This window comes from Eriocheir sinensis, chromosome 21 (genome assembly GCF_024679095.1).
Source record: "Eriocheir sinensis breed Jianghai 21 chromosome 21, ASM2467909v1, whole genome shotgun sequence".
Classification (NCBI taxonomy): domain Eukaryota; kingdom Metazoa; phylum Arthropoda; class Malacostraca; order Decapoda; family Varunidae; genus Eriocheir; species Eriocheir sinensis.
In genome coordinates, this window is record NC_066529.1 from 2,040,001 (window position 1) to 2,057,694 (window position 17,694).

The following is a 17,694-nucleotide window of genomic DNA, read 5'->3' on the forward strand; positions in this document are numbered from 1 at the left end:
ACTTCCTTTCCCTTTGTCACCCCTTCTCTCTCCTCGCCCATGAACTCCACTTCCCTTGCCTCGATCCATCCTGTCCAGTTGTTTGTTATTCACACCGTATTAGTTCAGTCCATTTACCTCTTACTTCGCAACCTAGTAAATGCATCTGGTCACTCAATTTAAATGCTCCTGCTCCTCGTCCTCCTCCTCCTCCTCCTGCTTCTGCTTCTGCTTCTGCTTTTCCTCTTCCTCCTCCATCACGACCACCAACACAACAACAGCATATAAACAAGCCAATCAGCATTCCATATCACATTCCTCGCCGCACATGAAAATAGATGGAATTCACACTAACGCGCTCCACCCTGGTTATTATTTCTCTCTCTCTCTCTCTCTCTCTCTCTCTCTCTCTCTCTCTCTCTCTCACACACACACACACACACACACACACACACACACAATCACACTCACACACTAACCCACAATATCATTTTCTCTGAGGTCTGTGAGTGATGTGCGTATAAAGTATTCAGTCAGTCGATTTCTCACTGCACGATTGACCGAGTGATTGACTAAGTGACGTGAATCCGTTCTCCTGCAACATTGATTGGGCGACTTGAGTTATATTTTTATTTTTTGACAGTAAAGGAAGCAGCTCAAGGGCAAAAAAAAAGAAAAGAAAAACGATAATGGAAACAATACCCTGCTAATCACTGCCCTTATAAAAAAGAGTTTAGAAGAGTGGCCAATAAAGAGGTCAATTTCGGGTGGAGAGGTGTCCTGATACTCTCTTGAAGTTATTGAGTTATTGACTGACCCACTGACTGTATTATTTACCGACTGAGTATCCAAGTAACTGACCAACCTACTTAATGTCCGACAGATTGATAAATTAAGTGGTAGCATAACTGATTGATTGGCTGAGCATCTGGCTGTATGTAAAACCCACGAACGTATTATGTGATCAAGTGACTGACTTGTTGGTTAATATATTACTGATGGGGTGAGTTAATTAAAGGTGGCGGACTGATTAAACTATTGCTATTGCGACTTTTAAAGCATCTAAATTTATGAGTCGTAAATTAATAAAAAGAGAAAATATAGGAAAAGACTTAAATTTCAAGACCGAGACAGGAGGTAAATAGTCTCGCCAGTTGTTGTTTTTATTATTTTTTGTTATTTTTGTTGATGGCATTTTTTTCACTTTACTATTTCTGTTGATGCTATTTATTTTCTCCGTTGCTGTCGCTGCCGTTGTTTAAGGAAGAGTAATATGTGTCATTATGCAAGGTCGGGCGGGCCAAATTGCATCAGCTTCCCGTAATTTGTTTTCACCGCACTGCTCCTATTAGCGAACGCCTCCTCCTCGTTATCATAAAAGGCGGGGAAGGTGTGCGCTGTTTCGTCCTTCCTCTTTCTTTCATTCATTCATTCGTATTTCGTTTTGTGTTCCTCCTATAACGAAGAATGAAGTTTTGTCGATTTCTCTTCCATGTCTTTCGTATATTCTTGTTGTTGCGTTATTCTTGTTTATTGTATTTTTCTTCTTTTTGTTATGAGGTACGAATGTGTTATTTCCATTTATTTCTTCCATTTCTTTGGTATTTAATTTTTGTAGCGATTTTTTTATCAACTCATTTTTTTTTTCATGTTTTCGATAATGATAAAAGTGGACACGAAGTAAAGGTTTAGGGATAAAGTTAAAGCGTTTAAAGTATGATGCTATTTTGATAAAGGGATTTTTTAATTAGTTTTCCCTCTCTCTTCTTCCTTGTCACTTCTTAATTATTATCACCTACACCCCCTCCTCTTCTCAAGCTGCTTTTTTTTATATTTATTGCCATTTTTATCTGCATTCTCTCTCTCTCTCTCTCTCTCTCTCTCTCTCTCTCTCTTTATCTCCCTCCCTCTCTCTACCATAAAAAGTTCTCTTCTTCCCTTCCCCGTCACCCTCTCCTCAGGTCGTAGGCTCAGAGGGTCAGTAATGAGGTGACAAGGAGCCTACCCGGGCGTGAATAATTGATAACCAGGTGTGGCTAGGGAGGTTAAGATTAGGCCAGTTTATGTAGGATGAAGAAAAGGGAAAGAGGGGGAGATAAAGAGAGAGGGAGATTAAGTCAGGTGAGGTGGGATGAAGGAAGGGGAAAGTGATAAAAATATTGACTATGCCGGCACCGTTGTCACGACCTTCACTTCCAACATGATTATCACCGCCCCTTCCTCCACAGCCACCATCATTCCCTCCCTCTCTCTGTCTACCTCCCTCCCATCCTTTCCCCCTTCCTCCCTTCCATACCGACCCCGACCTCGTACCCTTGCTCCTCCTCCTCACCTCTCTCTCTAAATCCGTCACTCTCTCTTTTTGGCCACGCTGTTTCCACCACTTTCACACGAACGCAAAATAATTCCCACCTGCGTTCCGTGTGTTGGTGTGGCGGACAGGTGAGGTTTAAGGTCAGTTGTTGTGTTTACCTGGTGATTGTGTTGCTTCCAGGTGCGGCTTAGCTCACCTCCTGCCGCGCCTTGAATAGCAAACAAATCAACGTGAGGATGAAGAAAAATAAGTTATTGAGAGAGAGGGAGAAGGGGAGGGAGCGGGATGGGGATGAGAGAGAGAGAGAGAGAGAGAGAGAGAGAGAGAGAGAGAGAGAGAGAGAGAGAGAGAGAGAGAGAGAGAGAGAGAGAGAGATTTATGCGTTTGTGTATGTGCGTGTGGGAAAAATACATGGAGCAAAAATAGCACGACTTAGTTAAAGATGAAAGTGACAAGGCTGCAAATGTAGGGCAGGTGAAGATAGAAGAGAAATGCAGGAGGATAGATATTTAGATAGATGGATAGAGATAGATAGATAGATGGAAGAGAAATGGAATAAGACAGGTACGTAGATAGATAGAAAGGCAAACAGATAGGTAGAAAAATAGATAGATAGGTAAAGACATACAGATTGATGGACATAGATACAATGATAGATAGATGAAGGGCTAGAGCTAAATATAAATAAATAAATAAAAGAATAATGAATAAATAAATAAAAACAGACAGACAGACAGAGAATGAGAATGAGAGAGTATGATAATGAGAATAAGAGAGAGAGAGAGAGAGAGAGAGAGAGAGAGAGAGAGAGAGAGAGAGCAAAAGAGCGAGAACGAGAACGAGAGAGATACAGAGAGAGACGCCAAGAAGACACAGTACGCCCTCTACTCTACACAAAGCATCACATTATCATACAAGTTAACGAGTCCATTCATCATGTTTTTGCGCAGCGCTGGCGGAAGATGCGAGACCGAGGGCCCCGCAGTGAGCGTACGAGCCCCGCCGGGACCTATATAAACAGTGGCGAGGGCATGCGGTCTTCATTTGCATACACGCAGTGAGCGATGCCGGCTGAATTTATAGCAGCATTCAAGTGCCTCATGAATATGGAGATGCGTGTTCTTCTAGTAGTGAGCGGAGCAGCCCCTTGTCAAGATTTGTCCCTCCTGACTGAGTATATTCTTCGTTTCCTTCCCTCTCTCTCTATTCACCCCTCTTATAGTTCCGTTCGCTCCCTTCCTTATTCCCTTATAATGTGGTTTGTTCAGGATTTACTGGTGTGCTCTGTGGACCGCTTATATTTGTCACACACATGAGAGAGAGAGAGAGAGAGAGAGAGAGAGAGAGAGAGAGAGAGAGAGAGAGAGAGAGAGAGAGAGAGAGAGAGAGAGAGAGAGAGAGAGAGAGAGAGAGAGAGAGAAAAGTGGGTTGGAAAGGAAGAAAAGGTAAAATATTGGTAATTGTAGTAAAGTATGTGAAATGAAGAAATGGGGTAGAGATAGAAGGAAAGGAAAAGAATAGACAGGAGGAAGGGAGAAAAGAACAAGGTGGGAAGTGAAGGGAAGGGACAGAAGGAACTAACACGGAAGGGAACTTTATCGGATGGGTAATTAAGAGGAAGGGAGCGTAAGCCAAAGGGGACACATGTAAAAGGGAAGAAAAAACAAACAAAAGATCAGAGAGGACGGGAAAGGGTAGAGTGGGATCAAAAGGGAAGCAAAGGACAGGTAGATTGGAAAGGGAAGGGAAGGGCAGTAGGGGTGGGGTGGGCTGGGCCTGAACAGGGGAGTGGACGCGGTTTCAATTCAACCTGAGGGTCTTTTACACCTGGTCGGGTCACGGCGAGTATTTTACCGCTGCTGCTTCTACTGTCGCCCGAGGGAGAGAGGAGGGAAGGAAGGGAGGGGAAGGGGTAAGAGAGGGGAAGGGAAGGGAAAGGAAAGAGAAGGAGAAGGGAAAGGAATGGATGGACAAGGGGTATGTGAAGGGAAGGAAAAAGGAAGGGACAAAGAGTAAGTGAAGGGTTTGGAAAGGGAAACGAAGGGAAGGACAAGGGGAAAGGGAAAGGAAAGGGAAGAGGGCGGGAGGGACAAGGGGTAAGGGAGTGGAAGGGAAAGGGAAGGGGGAAAGGAAGGAAAGGAAAGGAGGGGAAGGGGTCAATGAAGGGAAGGGAGGGGAACGAGAAGGGAACGGAAGAGGGCAAGAGGGACAAGGGAAATGGAAGGGAAGAGAAGGGAAGGTAAAGGAGGGGAAGGAAAAGGAAGGGGAAGGGAAGGGATGGTGGTTTGTCTGTTTTTTTTTTCGTTTGGAAGTCTTTCAAGTTGTGGTGTGTTTCAGAATCGTCCACCGGCACCACTTCGTCTGTTTTTTCAAGGGTCGTTTTTCTTGTGTTTCTTTTGTGTGTGTAGCTGCTGTCGATCCGGCGAAGAGTATATATGTATGTTGTATTGTGAGGTTTTATTGTGTTGTCTTTGTGTGCTGCTGGTACGGGTTGTATATTTTTACTGAACTATTTTGTGCTGTATGTGATATTGTTCAGTTAGTTCGTCGCGAAGAAGTTTAGATGAAGAAAAAGAAAGAAGGAAGAAAATAAAATAAAAATAAGGCACAGAAGAAAAAAAAACGAAGAAAAGTGATACAGAGGAACATGTCTTGTGTCGTGTTTACTCCACTACGTTTTTCACAAAGAAGATATGAATAAAATCGCAAGAAAACCCAAGAACACGAAGAAGGAGTATAGAATCTGCAGTGAAGCAAGGGGTGGCAAATCATGAACTCAAGAAATATGCAGGAGGTCACTTCACGCGGCAGATAAGTCTTGAGGCACCACTTGAAATATCTACCTACCGCTCCTTCCTAAGCTTTTACACGTCTCCGTATCTACTGCTTACTCTGCTACCAAGACACGTGGTTAAGAAAAAAAGAACAGATGAAAAGAATAGAAGAGAAATGGATAATAGAAGAAGAAATAGATGAAAAGTATATAATGAGAATAGCAACATCGTGCACAACAGGAATAGCTAAAGGTCATAGAACTCACAGGAAACTAAATTTAAAGAGATGCCTGTTAGATAGAAATAAAAACAAATGCAAAATGGACGGTGTTTTGTTACGTGGAAGGACTTTAATGTGTGAAATTGTTTAGAGTTTGTGTTTGATAGGAACGAGCGTGTGTGTGTGTGTGTGTGAGTGTGTGTGTTTCCATCGGTATTTCACTCCAAGCAGACACGTTTTGTTAAGTGGAATGTTACGTCAGAGAGGAGGGAGGGAGGGAGAGGGAAGGAGAGTCAGTCAAGCAGGTAGGCGGTGCGGCCAGGTGAACTGAGGGGCGGTAAATTTGTGTGAATCATGCAGAGGTGATAGGTATTAAAGGTGACGGCGCTTTGCTCGCTCACCTGTTTACGTCGCTGAATCTGCAGGTGTGTCTCGCTAACATATTCTTCATCTTTTTATTACGCTCGACTCGCTGGCTGACCTACACTGAAAAGGACGCGTGGAGAGATGCATAGTTACTCCAAGTGTATATTTCGCATTTATAAACCCACAGTGGAAAGGGCGAGTGAGTGGAGAAGTGGACTGAAGTGTGAAATGTCCAGTCTAGCAATGGGAGGAGGCAAGGGGGATGCTGTGTTAAGTGAATGGCGGTTATGGGTGGACAGCTGGGTGGAAGGGCGGGAGAGTCGGTGGACATGGTTGACAGCTGGTTGAAAGGGCGGGGACAGTGGGCAGGTGGGTGGAAGAGCGGGAGAGTGGGATAGGTGGGATGGCGGGTGCGTGGGTGAGAGGGTTGGGTGAGTGGGTGCATGGTGGGTGAGTGGGTGTCTGCTGCCCGGCTTGGTTCGAGTGTGACGGGGGATTAAATTTAGCGAGATATAATTTAATTCCGCTGTTGAGATGAGTCATATATTCAAATCCAAATCCTTGTAGTTCATTTCCTCGTCTGTGTCTGTGTGCGTGTGTTAATCTGGTCGAGTTTGCTGAGGCTCGGTGAGGAGGAGGAGGAAGAGGAGGAGAAGGAGGAGTTATAAAAGAAAACGAAGAGGAGATGGAAAATAGAGGGGGAGGAGGAAGAGGATGAAGAGGAGGAGTTACAAAAGAAAACAAAGAGGAGATGGAAAATTGAAAGGGAGGAAGAAAATGAGAAGAAAAACGAAGACGAAGAGCAGAATACACAAGATTATAAAGAGACTACAAAAGACCAGAGCGCCTACACATGGCATTACAATTTACACAATGAGCCGCTTGCAAGAACCAAGAGTAATGTGTGTCTGCCAGTAAGAACTTGTAGCTCATCCCAACAAGACGTAAATCTGAGTACTGTTGCGTCTGACTTTTCTCACTGCGTTCCTTCCAATCTCTTACAGACTACTCATATCCTTTTATACAGTAAGGGAGGTAGCTTGAGGGCAAAGGACATAATCGGCAACAAAAGAGCCTGCTTGTATGGAGGGGTGGGATAGGAAGAGATTACAAGGAACATGAAATAATGGGAATGAGAAGGGAGAGGCGGAGGAGTAGGAGGAGCAAAGAATGAACGAGAGGCCGAGTGTGTCCTCGTGGTAGCATATAACTGGTTTCTGGGAGAGGGATTGGATCTCGTATCGTAATAATAGATGTGTGGTATGAAGCAGTGTTGTGAAAGAGGTATGTCAGGTGATGGTATATATAGAGTGCCGGGCCCCCCCCCCCCCCCCCTTCGCCCCGTCAGTTGATGCTAAAAAAAGAGCCCTCTGTCACCCCGCCCCCGTCAAATGATGCTAAAAAAAGAGCTCTCGCCGCCTCCCTCCGAAAACAAATATATACATAGCGAACGTGCGTGGGAAGGTTGGCGTGGCGTACATATCGTTCCATCGGGTTCTTGCGAAACATTGATTAGTGAGATGGAACGCAGAACAACAAGTGACCGAGTGACATATTAATTGTAGCTGACACACACACACACACACACACACACACACACACACACACACACACACACACACACACACACACACACACACACACACACCGCTGGGCTGTCCAGGTGAAAATAATTCCTCGTCCTTGTTTACACGATAACGAAGATCGGAAATATGTGGAGAAAGGAAAGGAAGGGAAGGGAAGGGAAGTAAAGGAAAGGAAGGGAAGGGAAGGGAAGGGAAGGAATGGAGAGAGGGGGAAAGGAGAGGAAAGAAATGGAAAGGAAAGGAAAGGAAAGGAAAGGAAAGGAAAGAAAAGGAAAGAAAAGGGAAGGGAAAGAAAGGAAAGGGAAGGAATTGGCGAAGTAGGAAGAGTACCGATTTAATAATGAAAGAAAAGAGGTAAAGTAACGTACCGATGGAAAATAAAGTAAACTAATTGATAAAAAGGAAAAGGAAGAAAGAAAAAATAAAGGAAGCGTTAAGAAGCGTAACGAAAAGAAAAGGAAGGAAGAGTACGAATAACGAATAAGGAAACGAACTAACAGGAAGAAGGAAAGGAAGAAGGAAAGGAAGAAAGGACGAAGCATAACGAGAGAGGAAGGGCAGGAGGGGCCGTTGAGGGCGTGGAGGCGTTCTTCCATCCACCCATCCCGCACGGCTCAGACCAAGTGTCAATAGTTTCCCGCGGACACACGCCCTCGTTACACCCACTCCGCCCGCTCTTATGGTTTTCCTATACGGGCGGGGAGGGAGGGGCGCCGAAGACTTCCCAGCAGGCGCCTCCTCAACGCTCCTCTGCCGGCGTGTTTGTGTGTGTTTGTTTGTCTACCCTTTCCTTTTTTGCAAGATTGAGTAAAGTTTGTAATGTAGCGTCCCTGTTTTATCTAGTTTTATTTTGTTTCCTTGATATGTTGAGTTTTTTTTTTTTATATGTTTATGTTTTGACGCGAGATTTCATTTGTTAAAACACTCCACTCATGAGGTGTTCGGTTTCGGTGTTTGTTTGTTTGTTGGGTGTTTGTTTGAATGATTGACCCTTACCTTCATCCTCACGACCTAGTTTTCACACCTTCCTCTTAAATTATTGTGGTACGTGTTTCCCCTCTCCTCTCCTGCCTTCCTTCCCTCGTTGGAAAAGAGGCGAATACAGATATATGATTCCGCAGGTCTTCAAATACCTTAAGAAGTTCGCTTATGTCGACCACTCCAAGCTGTGTAAGCTCGAAACTAACCCAAGAACTAAAAATAATGGTCTACCGATTCAAGAGAGGCGATGTAGAACAGATATCGGCAGATTTTTTATTTATCTCAAACCTTGCCATCCGTCGGGAGTGAACTGAACGTACGTACTGAAGTGCTTTGATCCACTTGACAGACACTGAGGTACCCGTCAAGCAGATTGAATCACTGGAGCGAGTTTCCTAGTAATGAACCTCTAGATTTACTGTTACCAGCCTCTCCATGTTTCCAGATTTCCAAGTTCCCTTCCTTTCCTTTCATTTATCCTTAATTCTTCCACTTCCTTTCCACCCATTATGTCTTCCTCTCACTGTCCCTTCCTTTCACCTCCCCTCTCCATCTCTTCCCCATTTGTTCCTCCCATCCTTCCTCTTGTTCCACTTCCCATCTATTGTGTCTCCCTCCCACTGTCCCTTCCTTTCACCTCCCCTCTCCATCTCTTCCCCATTTGTTCCTCCCATCCTTCCTCTTGTTCCACTTCCCATCTATTGTGTCTCCCTCCCACTGTCCCTTCTTTCCCCTCCCCGCACCCTCCATCTGTTCTGGTCCCCCTCCCCTTTGCAATCACCTCGTCTTCCAGAGTTCCGTAAAGCGGCTTAGCGTCCATTTCACTCTTAGGAGAAGCGTGTCTGTCCCCTTACGAGCTGATTCTTTCGTCCTTCTTTTGTTTGGGTTCCTCAGATCCTTCAAACAGTCAACTCGAGGACCTTTTACCGCCCTCCTCTCTTCTTTTGGCTTCAATGTCTATGTTTTTGTCATTGTTGTCTCTTGTTATTGCTCTCTACCTTGTCTTCTACCTTTTATTTCTGTTTCTTCTTCTTCTTCTTCTTCTCCTCCTCCTCCTCCTCCTCCTCCTCCTCCTCCTCCTCCTCCTCTTCTTCCTCTCATTCCTCACGTCGCTACTTTACACAGTCACGTGGGCCACTGGCAAGTTCTCGTCCTCCTCCTCCTCCTCCTCCTCCTCCTCCTCCTACTTTTCTGTTGTTTGGATCCGAAATTGGTCCCCAAGGCGTCTTACTCCTGACCTCACCCTCCATTGCCTTTCCTCCTCCTCCTCCTCCTCCTCCTCCTCCTCCTCCTCCTATTCCTTTTCTTCATCTTACTTCCCCTCTTCCTCATATTCCCTTTCCTCTTCCTTTTCCATTTATTCTCCCTCTTTTTCTTTCTCCATTTCTTCTTCTGCTCATCCACTTCATCCTCTCCCTTTTCTCTAGTCTTCATCCATTTTCTCCACTTCATCCTCTTTTTCCACTTCATCCTCTTTCTCCACTTCATCCTCTTTTTCCACTTCATCCTCTTTCTCCACTTCATCCTCTTTTCTCTAGTCTTCATCCATTTTCTCCTTGCAACATTTCCTTCCCTCATTTGTTTTCCTTTTGTCTCGCGTCTTCTTTAAATCCCTCTGATCAGCTTTTGTTTTTTTTTCATTTATTTTTGTTTATACTTTTTTTTTTTTGCAAGATATTTATTACCGCCGTTTTTCTTTTCCCTAATGTTCGCTGTCATCTTGATCCACTTCGCTCAGTTTTCTCTCCTAGTTGTTTTTTGTTGTTGTTCTTTTTCTTCTTCTTTTATTTTTGTTTTGTTTTTATTATTTTTTTTCTTTCTTCTTCTTCTTCTTCTTCCGTGTCTTCGTTGTCGTTACCATCTATCTTTTCATCCTTTCTCCTCCTCCTCCTCCTCCTCCTCCTCTTCCACCTTCCACCTCCTCCTCCTCCTCCACTTGCCACGTAACTGCAAAGAGAACTGTCAAGTGGAAATGCTGTCGTGATGTGCCTCAATGCGTCACTTTAATAGGCTGGAGAGAGAGAGAGAGAGAGAGAGAGAGAGAGAGAGAGAGAGAGAGAGAGAGAGAGAGAGAGAGAGAGAGAGAGAGAGAGAGAGAGAGAGAGAGAGAGAGATAGAGAATCTACACTGAGAATATATAAAGGAGATAAGAGGAAAAGGAAGAAAAAAAAGGAATAACTAAATGGAGGGATTAGATGATGAAAGAGAAAGTGAAGAAAAAAAAATAAAGAGAACGGAGGAGAGAGAGAGAGAGAGAGAGAGAGAGAGAGAGAGAGAGAGAGAGAGAGAGAGAGAGAGAGAGAGAGAGAGAGAGAGAGAGAGAGAGAGAGAGAGAGAGAGAGAGAGAGAAGACAGTGAGAGAAAACGGAAATACAACACTAATATATAAAGGAGACGAGAGAAAACGGGATAAAAGAAGAGAAAATAGAGATAGAGAACACAAAAGATCAGAGCACAAAGAGGAAAGTGAAAAACGAAAGGAGAATAAAAGAGAGGAAGAAGAAAAAGAGAAATAGTTAGTGATTATGATGGAGAAAGAAATGCATCCTTGAGAGAGAGAGAGAGAGAGAGAGAGAGAGAGAGAGAGAGAGAGAGAGAGAGAGAGAGAGAGAGAGAGAGAGAGAGAGAGAGAGAGAGAGAGAGAGAGAGAGAGAGAGAGAGAGAGAGAGAGAGAGAGGTGGGGTGAGGCCAGGTAAATCAGGTGCTTTCAATCGCGTGGGTTATTGATGAGCCCAGGTGTTCGGATGTCACCTTTTTGTCGCGTCCCCCGGGGCACTTCGTTGGTTGTTATTCGCGAGGTTCATTCTTTGCTCCAGTAGTTTTATTTATTTATTTGTTGGTGTTTTACTTCTGCTTTTCTCTTTTTTTGACTTGCTGTTGTTTTTTTGTTCTGTTTATTTTGTTTTTTGTTTTTCTGCTTCTTTTTTCTCGCTATTTTTTCTGCATTTTCTTCCATTTCTTCTTCTTCTTCGCTTTCCTTTTTTTTCTTCTTCTTTTCTTCTCCTCCCCCTCTAAAGTAACCTACATTTACCTCACGAGACTTCAATGGGAAGGTGACAAAGGAAGGAAAAGAGCGAGGGTAAAGCAGGAGGAGGAGGAGGAGGAGGAGGAGGAGGAGGAGGAGGAGGAGGTGAAAGGAAGGTGTAGTGTGGAAGAGTTTTGAAAAGATCAGCTGTTTGAACACACACACACACACACACACACACACACACACACACACACACACACACACACACACACACACACACACACACACACACACACACACACACACACACACACCAGCTGTTTGGCATTACTATAAATTCTGCAGAGCTTTTAACAGCGCCACCCACCAACCTGACCTGCCTGCCCCCTCTCCTCCTCCTCCTCCTCCTCCTCCTCCTCCTCCATCTCTCCTCCACTTCCGTTTGTTATTTATTTTCTCCCCACGTAAATTCGATCTACTCATTCTTATTTTTCTTTTCTTTCTTTCCTTACTCTTTTTTATTTCCCCTTTCGTTTTCCTTCTTTTCTTTCCTTCGTTTCTCTTTTTTATCCATTTCCTCTATCCATGCTCTCTATCTTCTTTCTGCTTCCTTATTTCTTTCCTTTCCTTTCTCCATTTTCCTTCTCATTGTTTATTCTTCCCATTCACTTTTCTCTTGCTTGCTGTCTCTACGTTTACTCCCTCTACGTCTTTTCTTCATCCGTATACTAACCTTTCCCCTTTACATCCTCCCTTTCTTAATTAATCCCCTCTTCTCCCTACTCCCTTTCTCCAAGACTTCCCGTATCTGAACACATCATTTCAATCCCCTGCATACTTGCCATCCTTTTACTTCCTCGTCCCTCCCCACACACAACCCTCCACACACACAACCCCTCCCTACATAACGCACCCATACACACACGACAGGAGAGACAGAGAGAGAGAGAGATAGAGAGGGGGTAGCTTGGGGGTGTTGGTGGAGGGAGATGGGGATGGCGTGAGGGCGAGGAGAAGGGGGGGCTCAAATCACGCCAGCCAGCCACCACAAATAATTCCTCCTAATCCCCCACGATGAAGACTCGATCAAAGGCTCTTCTTCCGCCCCTCCCGCCGCTCCCTTCCCCTCCTCAACCTTTTAACATCAGTGTCACGCAACGCAACATAACGCAACGCAACGCAACGCCCCCGAGAGTAATTATGTGTTGACGGTGTGTTGCAGGGGAAAGGAACAGCAGGAAGATTTTAGTACTGAAAAAAAAAAAGAAATACAGCTTGAACAATCGGACTCCTGCTTTTCATTCTTTTCATTCTTGTTTTTTCTTTCTTATTCTTCCTCTTATTCTTCTGAATGATATATACTGACTTGATATTGAGGAAAAGAAGGAGTGAAAGGAGCTGAGGAGTAAAAAAACAGCTACTTAAACACGCCATTGAGTTATCATTCTGAGGAGTATAAGAAAAAAATTAAAACGTGCGGTCATTCTTCGTCTGACTTTGCGTTGGTGAAAAGAAACATCGAAAAGACCTGAAAAGTAAAGAAACAACAACTAGAACATGCTGAGTCAATCTTATTAGGAGTAAAAACAAACAAACAAACAACGAAACCATGCACAATCCTTCTTTTAAATTCTAGTTCTCACCTCCAAGTTCCTAGCTCATCTACAGGACACACAAACCTATTATAAAATCTCTCACGACCATCCATCCTTCCTCTTTTCCTCCCCCTCCCCGTGAGAATCTTTATAATCGTCACTTTTCTTTCAAATTTATGTTCTTATCACCTCCAAGTTCGTCTCTCATCAACAGGACACACAAACCCACTATTTAGCTCCTTCCCCGCCCTTCCCTCCTTCCTCCCTCCCTTCCTCCTCCTCCCCGTGAGAATCTTTAGTAATCGTCTTCCGGCCCCAAACCTCATCACCCTCGTCATCGGAATCAATAAGAGATGACTGAAAGAGTAAACAGGGATAGACAAGTTCGCTCCCTCGCTCTCTCTCGCCTATTTCTCGGCGTCCTTTCTTAACAATATTGCAGATGGCGAGGTCGTCTGAGGGGAAGAGATTGGAAGATTGTGGGGTATTGTGGCGGTGGTGATGGTGATCGTGGTGGTGATTGGTGTCTTTGTTTTGATGACTAGAGGTTAGGTGGTGGTGGTGGTGGTGTTGATTGGTTTGTTGTTGTTGTTATTAGTGGTGGTGTTGTTGGTGGTGAGGTTGTTGTTGTTGTTGGTGTTAGTGGTGTTATTGTTGTTGGTGTTAGTGGTGTTGTTGTTGTTGGTGTTAGTGGTGTTGTTGGTGATGAAGTAATTGTTGATCAGGAAACGCTGTTATTTTTTACTGTATGTTTATTGCTTCGACATTTACGGTTATATTTATACCATTTACATTCTCTTCACGTATTTCTTTTCCTCTCCTTGCCTCATTTTCCCCACTACTGTTTCCTCATTCCGTTTTTCTTTTCCTCGTATCCAATATTTCCAGCTGTTATTTGAGCCTTCCAGTTTGTCGCTCTGAATTAAAAGTGTTTCTTATTCTTATTCTGTCCTATCTCCATTTATGTTCCTCTTTTTTTTCTCCTCTTGCGTCGTATCCTCTCTTCTCCGTCTCCCTTTCCGTGTTTCTTGTTTTCTATCTTCTCTAACATTTTTATTTTATTCCCTTCACTTCTTTCCTGTATCTCCTCTTCCTCTTCTTCGTCTTCTTCTTCCGCTTCCTATTTCTCACCCTCTTCCTCCTCCTCCTTCTCCTCCTCTTCCTCCTCTTGTTACAATTCACTTTCTCTTCTCTTTCCTCCCTTTTTTTCTCTCGTCTCTTTTTCCTTCCCTGTTGCTTTCTTGGTATTTGTTGTGATATTTTTCTTTTGTTTGCTCTTCCATGTTCTTCGTGTTTATTTTTTGTATTTTTTTATGTCGAGGTTTTAGTGTGTTGAATATTTGCGTCTTTGTTGATTTCCGGTTTGTTGTTTTGCCTTGGTTTGATTTGTTTTGCGGGGAGGTGTGTGTGTGTGTGTGTGTGTGTGTGTGTGTGTGAGAGAGAGAGAGAGAGAGAGAGAGAGAGAGAGAGAGAGAGAGAGAGAGAGAGAGAGAGACGCACACGCTACATTTATTACTGCTTGCGGCTATAATCACGCGTGTACGTACACACACACACACACACACACACACACACACACACACACACACACACACACACACACAAAAAAATAGTCTTGTAGGAGAGAAGAAATATATGCTCTGAAAATAGATGCTCCTCCTCCTCTCTCCTTCCTCCTCCTCCTCCTCCTCCTCCTCCATACACCATCTCGAGTACAATACGGTTATGAGTCTCTAAGGTCGTGGCAGGGCTTGCAAACACAGGTAAAATTCGTGCCCAGGTAGAGAGGCCCGTTGTAAAGGCGAACATTGGGCTGAGCTATCTGGGCGCCGGCCGCAAATATGGACAAGGTAGCACATACACCTGGGTTTGGGGCGGGGGAGTTATGGAAGATTGGATGGAGAAGTGAAGGGAAGAGTGGTTGAGAGTAAGGGAAGGAAGGCAGGGAAAGGGAAGGCTAGATTGGGAAAGAAGGAAGAAATAGAGAATGCATGGGACACGTAGCAACCAGTGTGCTAGCGTAGGGCGGGTGAGAAGACTGTGGGTGGTGGATGGAAGGAAAGAATGGTAGAGAGTAGAGCAAGGAAGGGAGGGCAAGGGAAGGTTTGGTTGGGAAAGAAGGGATGAATAGAGTATGGGTCGGGTAGCAAATACACCTGTACTAGCGGAAGGGGTCGAGGGAGTTCTAGAAGACTGAGGTAGAAGATGGAATGAAAGGGGAATGAAGAGTAAGGGAAGGAAGGAAGGGAAAGGAAAGGGAAGATCTGAGTTGGAAGGAAGGAGTGAATACAGTGTGGAGAGGAGATGGAAAAACTGATGGAGGAGAAATGGTGAGGAAGAAGATGACCAGGAAGAAGACAGTACGGAGGAGGATAATAAGGAGGAGGATAGCAAGGAAGGATAGGACGGGGAAGAAAGATATAAAAGGGAAGGTAGGCGTGATGGGTAAAGTAGAGGTAAAGATAAAATAGAATAGGAAGATAATGTTTAAATAGAGGAATAAGGGAAGGTAGTAATGGTAGGGACGAAATAGAAGAGTTTAGTTTTAAGACTGGAGTGATGATCCGAAAGAGAGGAGAGGAAAGTAGATAAGAAAAAAAATATAATGAAAAAGTAAAGAAGGGAATAAATAACAATGATAGAGGAGAATTGATAACAGTGAAAAGGAGAGGAGATAAAGATGGAGGGAAAAGCCGGAGGAGGAAGCAGGGAATGGAGGAGAAAGAGAGGAAAGAGTGTAATGAAGGATACTATTTTTTCCTTCTTTAGTTTCCTCTGGTGATACAAAACTTACTTTACTGCCCTTTGCTTCGCCTTCTTTTCTCCTCCTCCTCCTCCTCCTCCTCCTCCTCCTCCTCCTCCTCCTCCTCCTCCCCCTTTTCCTTTTCCTCCAGGCTTCGAAAATAATAGGAGATTCGAATTCTTTACATTCTTGAAGGAGAGTCTTAAGGTTCTGTTTCCTTCCTCAGCATCGAGAGAGAGAGAGAGAGAGAGAGAGAGAGAGAGAGAGAGAGAGAGAGGGAGAGGGGGGGAGAGAGTGGAGGCATTGTTGGAAGAAATAATAAATAGCTGAGCAGAGAAAGAAAGTCAATTAGGAAATGGTGCGTTAAAATGAGTTACACAATACGGAGAGAAAAAGAAATTATATTAGATCCGCGTGTGTGTGTGTGTGTGTGTGTGTGTGTGTGTGTGTGTGTGTGTGTGCGTGTGCGTGTGCATGTGTGTGTGTGTGTGTGTCTATCTCTGCCCACCAATAAATTCTCACATGATTTATTAGTTTCCAGTAAAAAGGTCAGTGTGTTCTCCCGCGCGACTTCATCATGTATATAATTATTGCACTCCCTCATACTGCAATGGCCGCAGAGGTAATGGCATCAGTGTACGTTAAGAGCTTTATTTATCATCATTCATATATTTATTGGTGGCGGGAGGAAGGTATCACGCGCTATACAGGTCATTCGTTTTGTTATGTCGTGTTTGATGTGACTCGCGAAGGTGAAGGTGAAGATGAAGAGGAGTAATCAGGTCATTCATTAAGGCAATCAATAACACGCTCCCTGCAGCCAGTAACTCCTTCCTATTCCTTTCCTTGCCCATGTGTCCCAGAACTCACCGTCGCCTCATCACGACCGTCAAAGCCTCAGTAATAATCCATAGCCCACGATGAGCCTCCGCCGGCCAGCTGTGTGGTTCCTCAGGGCACACCACGCATTATTTACACGAGAGCCATCTAAGGCGGGAGGCACGTGAGAGTGAGTCCGTGCCAGTGTGAACAGAGCAGAGGAAGAAAAAAGAGGAGACGAGAGGAGAGGGTAGACTAGACGGAAGTGAAAAGGTTGTAATTAGGGAACGGGTACAGGGAAGTAAGGATAGAAGGGATGGGAAAGGTGACATGTGAAGGAGGTAGTGGTTGAAAAGGGTCAGAATGGATAGATGAAAAAAAAGAGAAAAGGATAGAGAAACAGAGGTATAGGAGAGAAAAGGATAGGAAGAAGGAGGGTCGTGTAGAAAAGTGGATAGTTTGACATGGTTTGAAATGAAGAGGGGAGAGAAAGGGATAGGAGAGAGGAATGGTTTGGGATAAAGATAGTTAGTGAGGCGCGATAAATAATTGGATATTGAGAAAGGAAAGGAAGGAAAGAAAAGTGGATAGCTAGACATAGTTATATAGAAATGAAGAAGGGGAGAGAAAAGGATAAACACAAAAGAATGATTAGGAAGATAGGGATAGTGACTCGGTAATGGAGGAGCTACGAGAAATAATTGGATATTGAGAAAGGAAAGGAAGGAAAGAAAAGTGGATAACTAGACATGGTTTGAAATGAAGAAGGGGAGAGAAAAGGATAAATACAAAAGAATGATTAGGAAGATAGGGATAGTGAGGCGATAATCGAGGAGCGACGAGAAATAATTGGATATTGAGAAAGGAAAGGAAGGAAAGAAAAGTGGATAGTTACGCATAGATAGAAAAGAAAGGAGAGAAAGGGATAACACACAGGAATGATTAGAGAGAAAGATGGATAGTGAGTCGGTAATGGAGGAGCGACGAGAAATAATTGGATATTGAGAAAGGAAAGGAAGGAAAGAAAAGTGAATAGTTACGCATAGATAGAAAAGAGAGGAGAGAAAGGGATAGCACACAGGAATGATTAGAGAGAAAGATGGATAGTGAGTCAGTAATGCAGGAGCGACGAGAAATAATTGGACATTGAGAAAGGAAAAGAAGGAAAGAAAAGTGAATAGTTACGCATAGATAGAAAAGAGAGGAGAGAAAGGGATAACACACAGGAATGATTAGAGAGAAAAATGGATAGTGAGTCGGTAATAGAAGAGCGACGAAAAATAATTGGATATTGAGAAAGAAAAGGAAGGAAAGAAAAGTGGATGGCTACGCTTAGTTAGAAAAGAGAG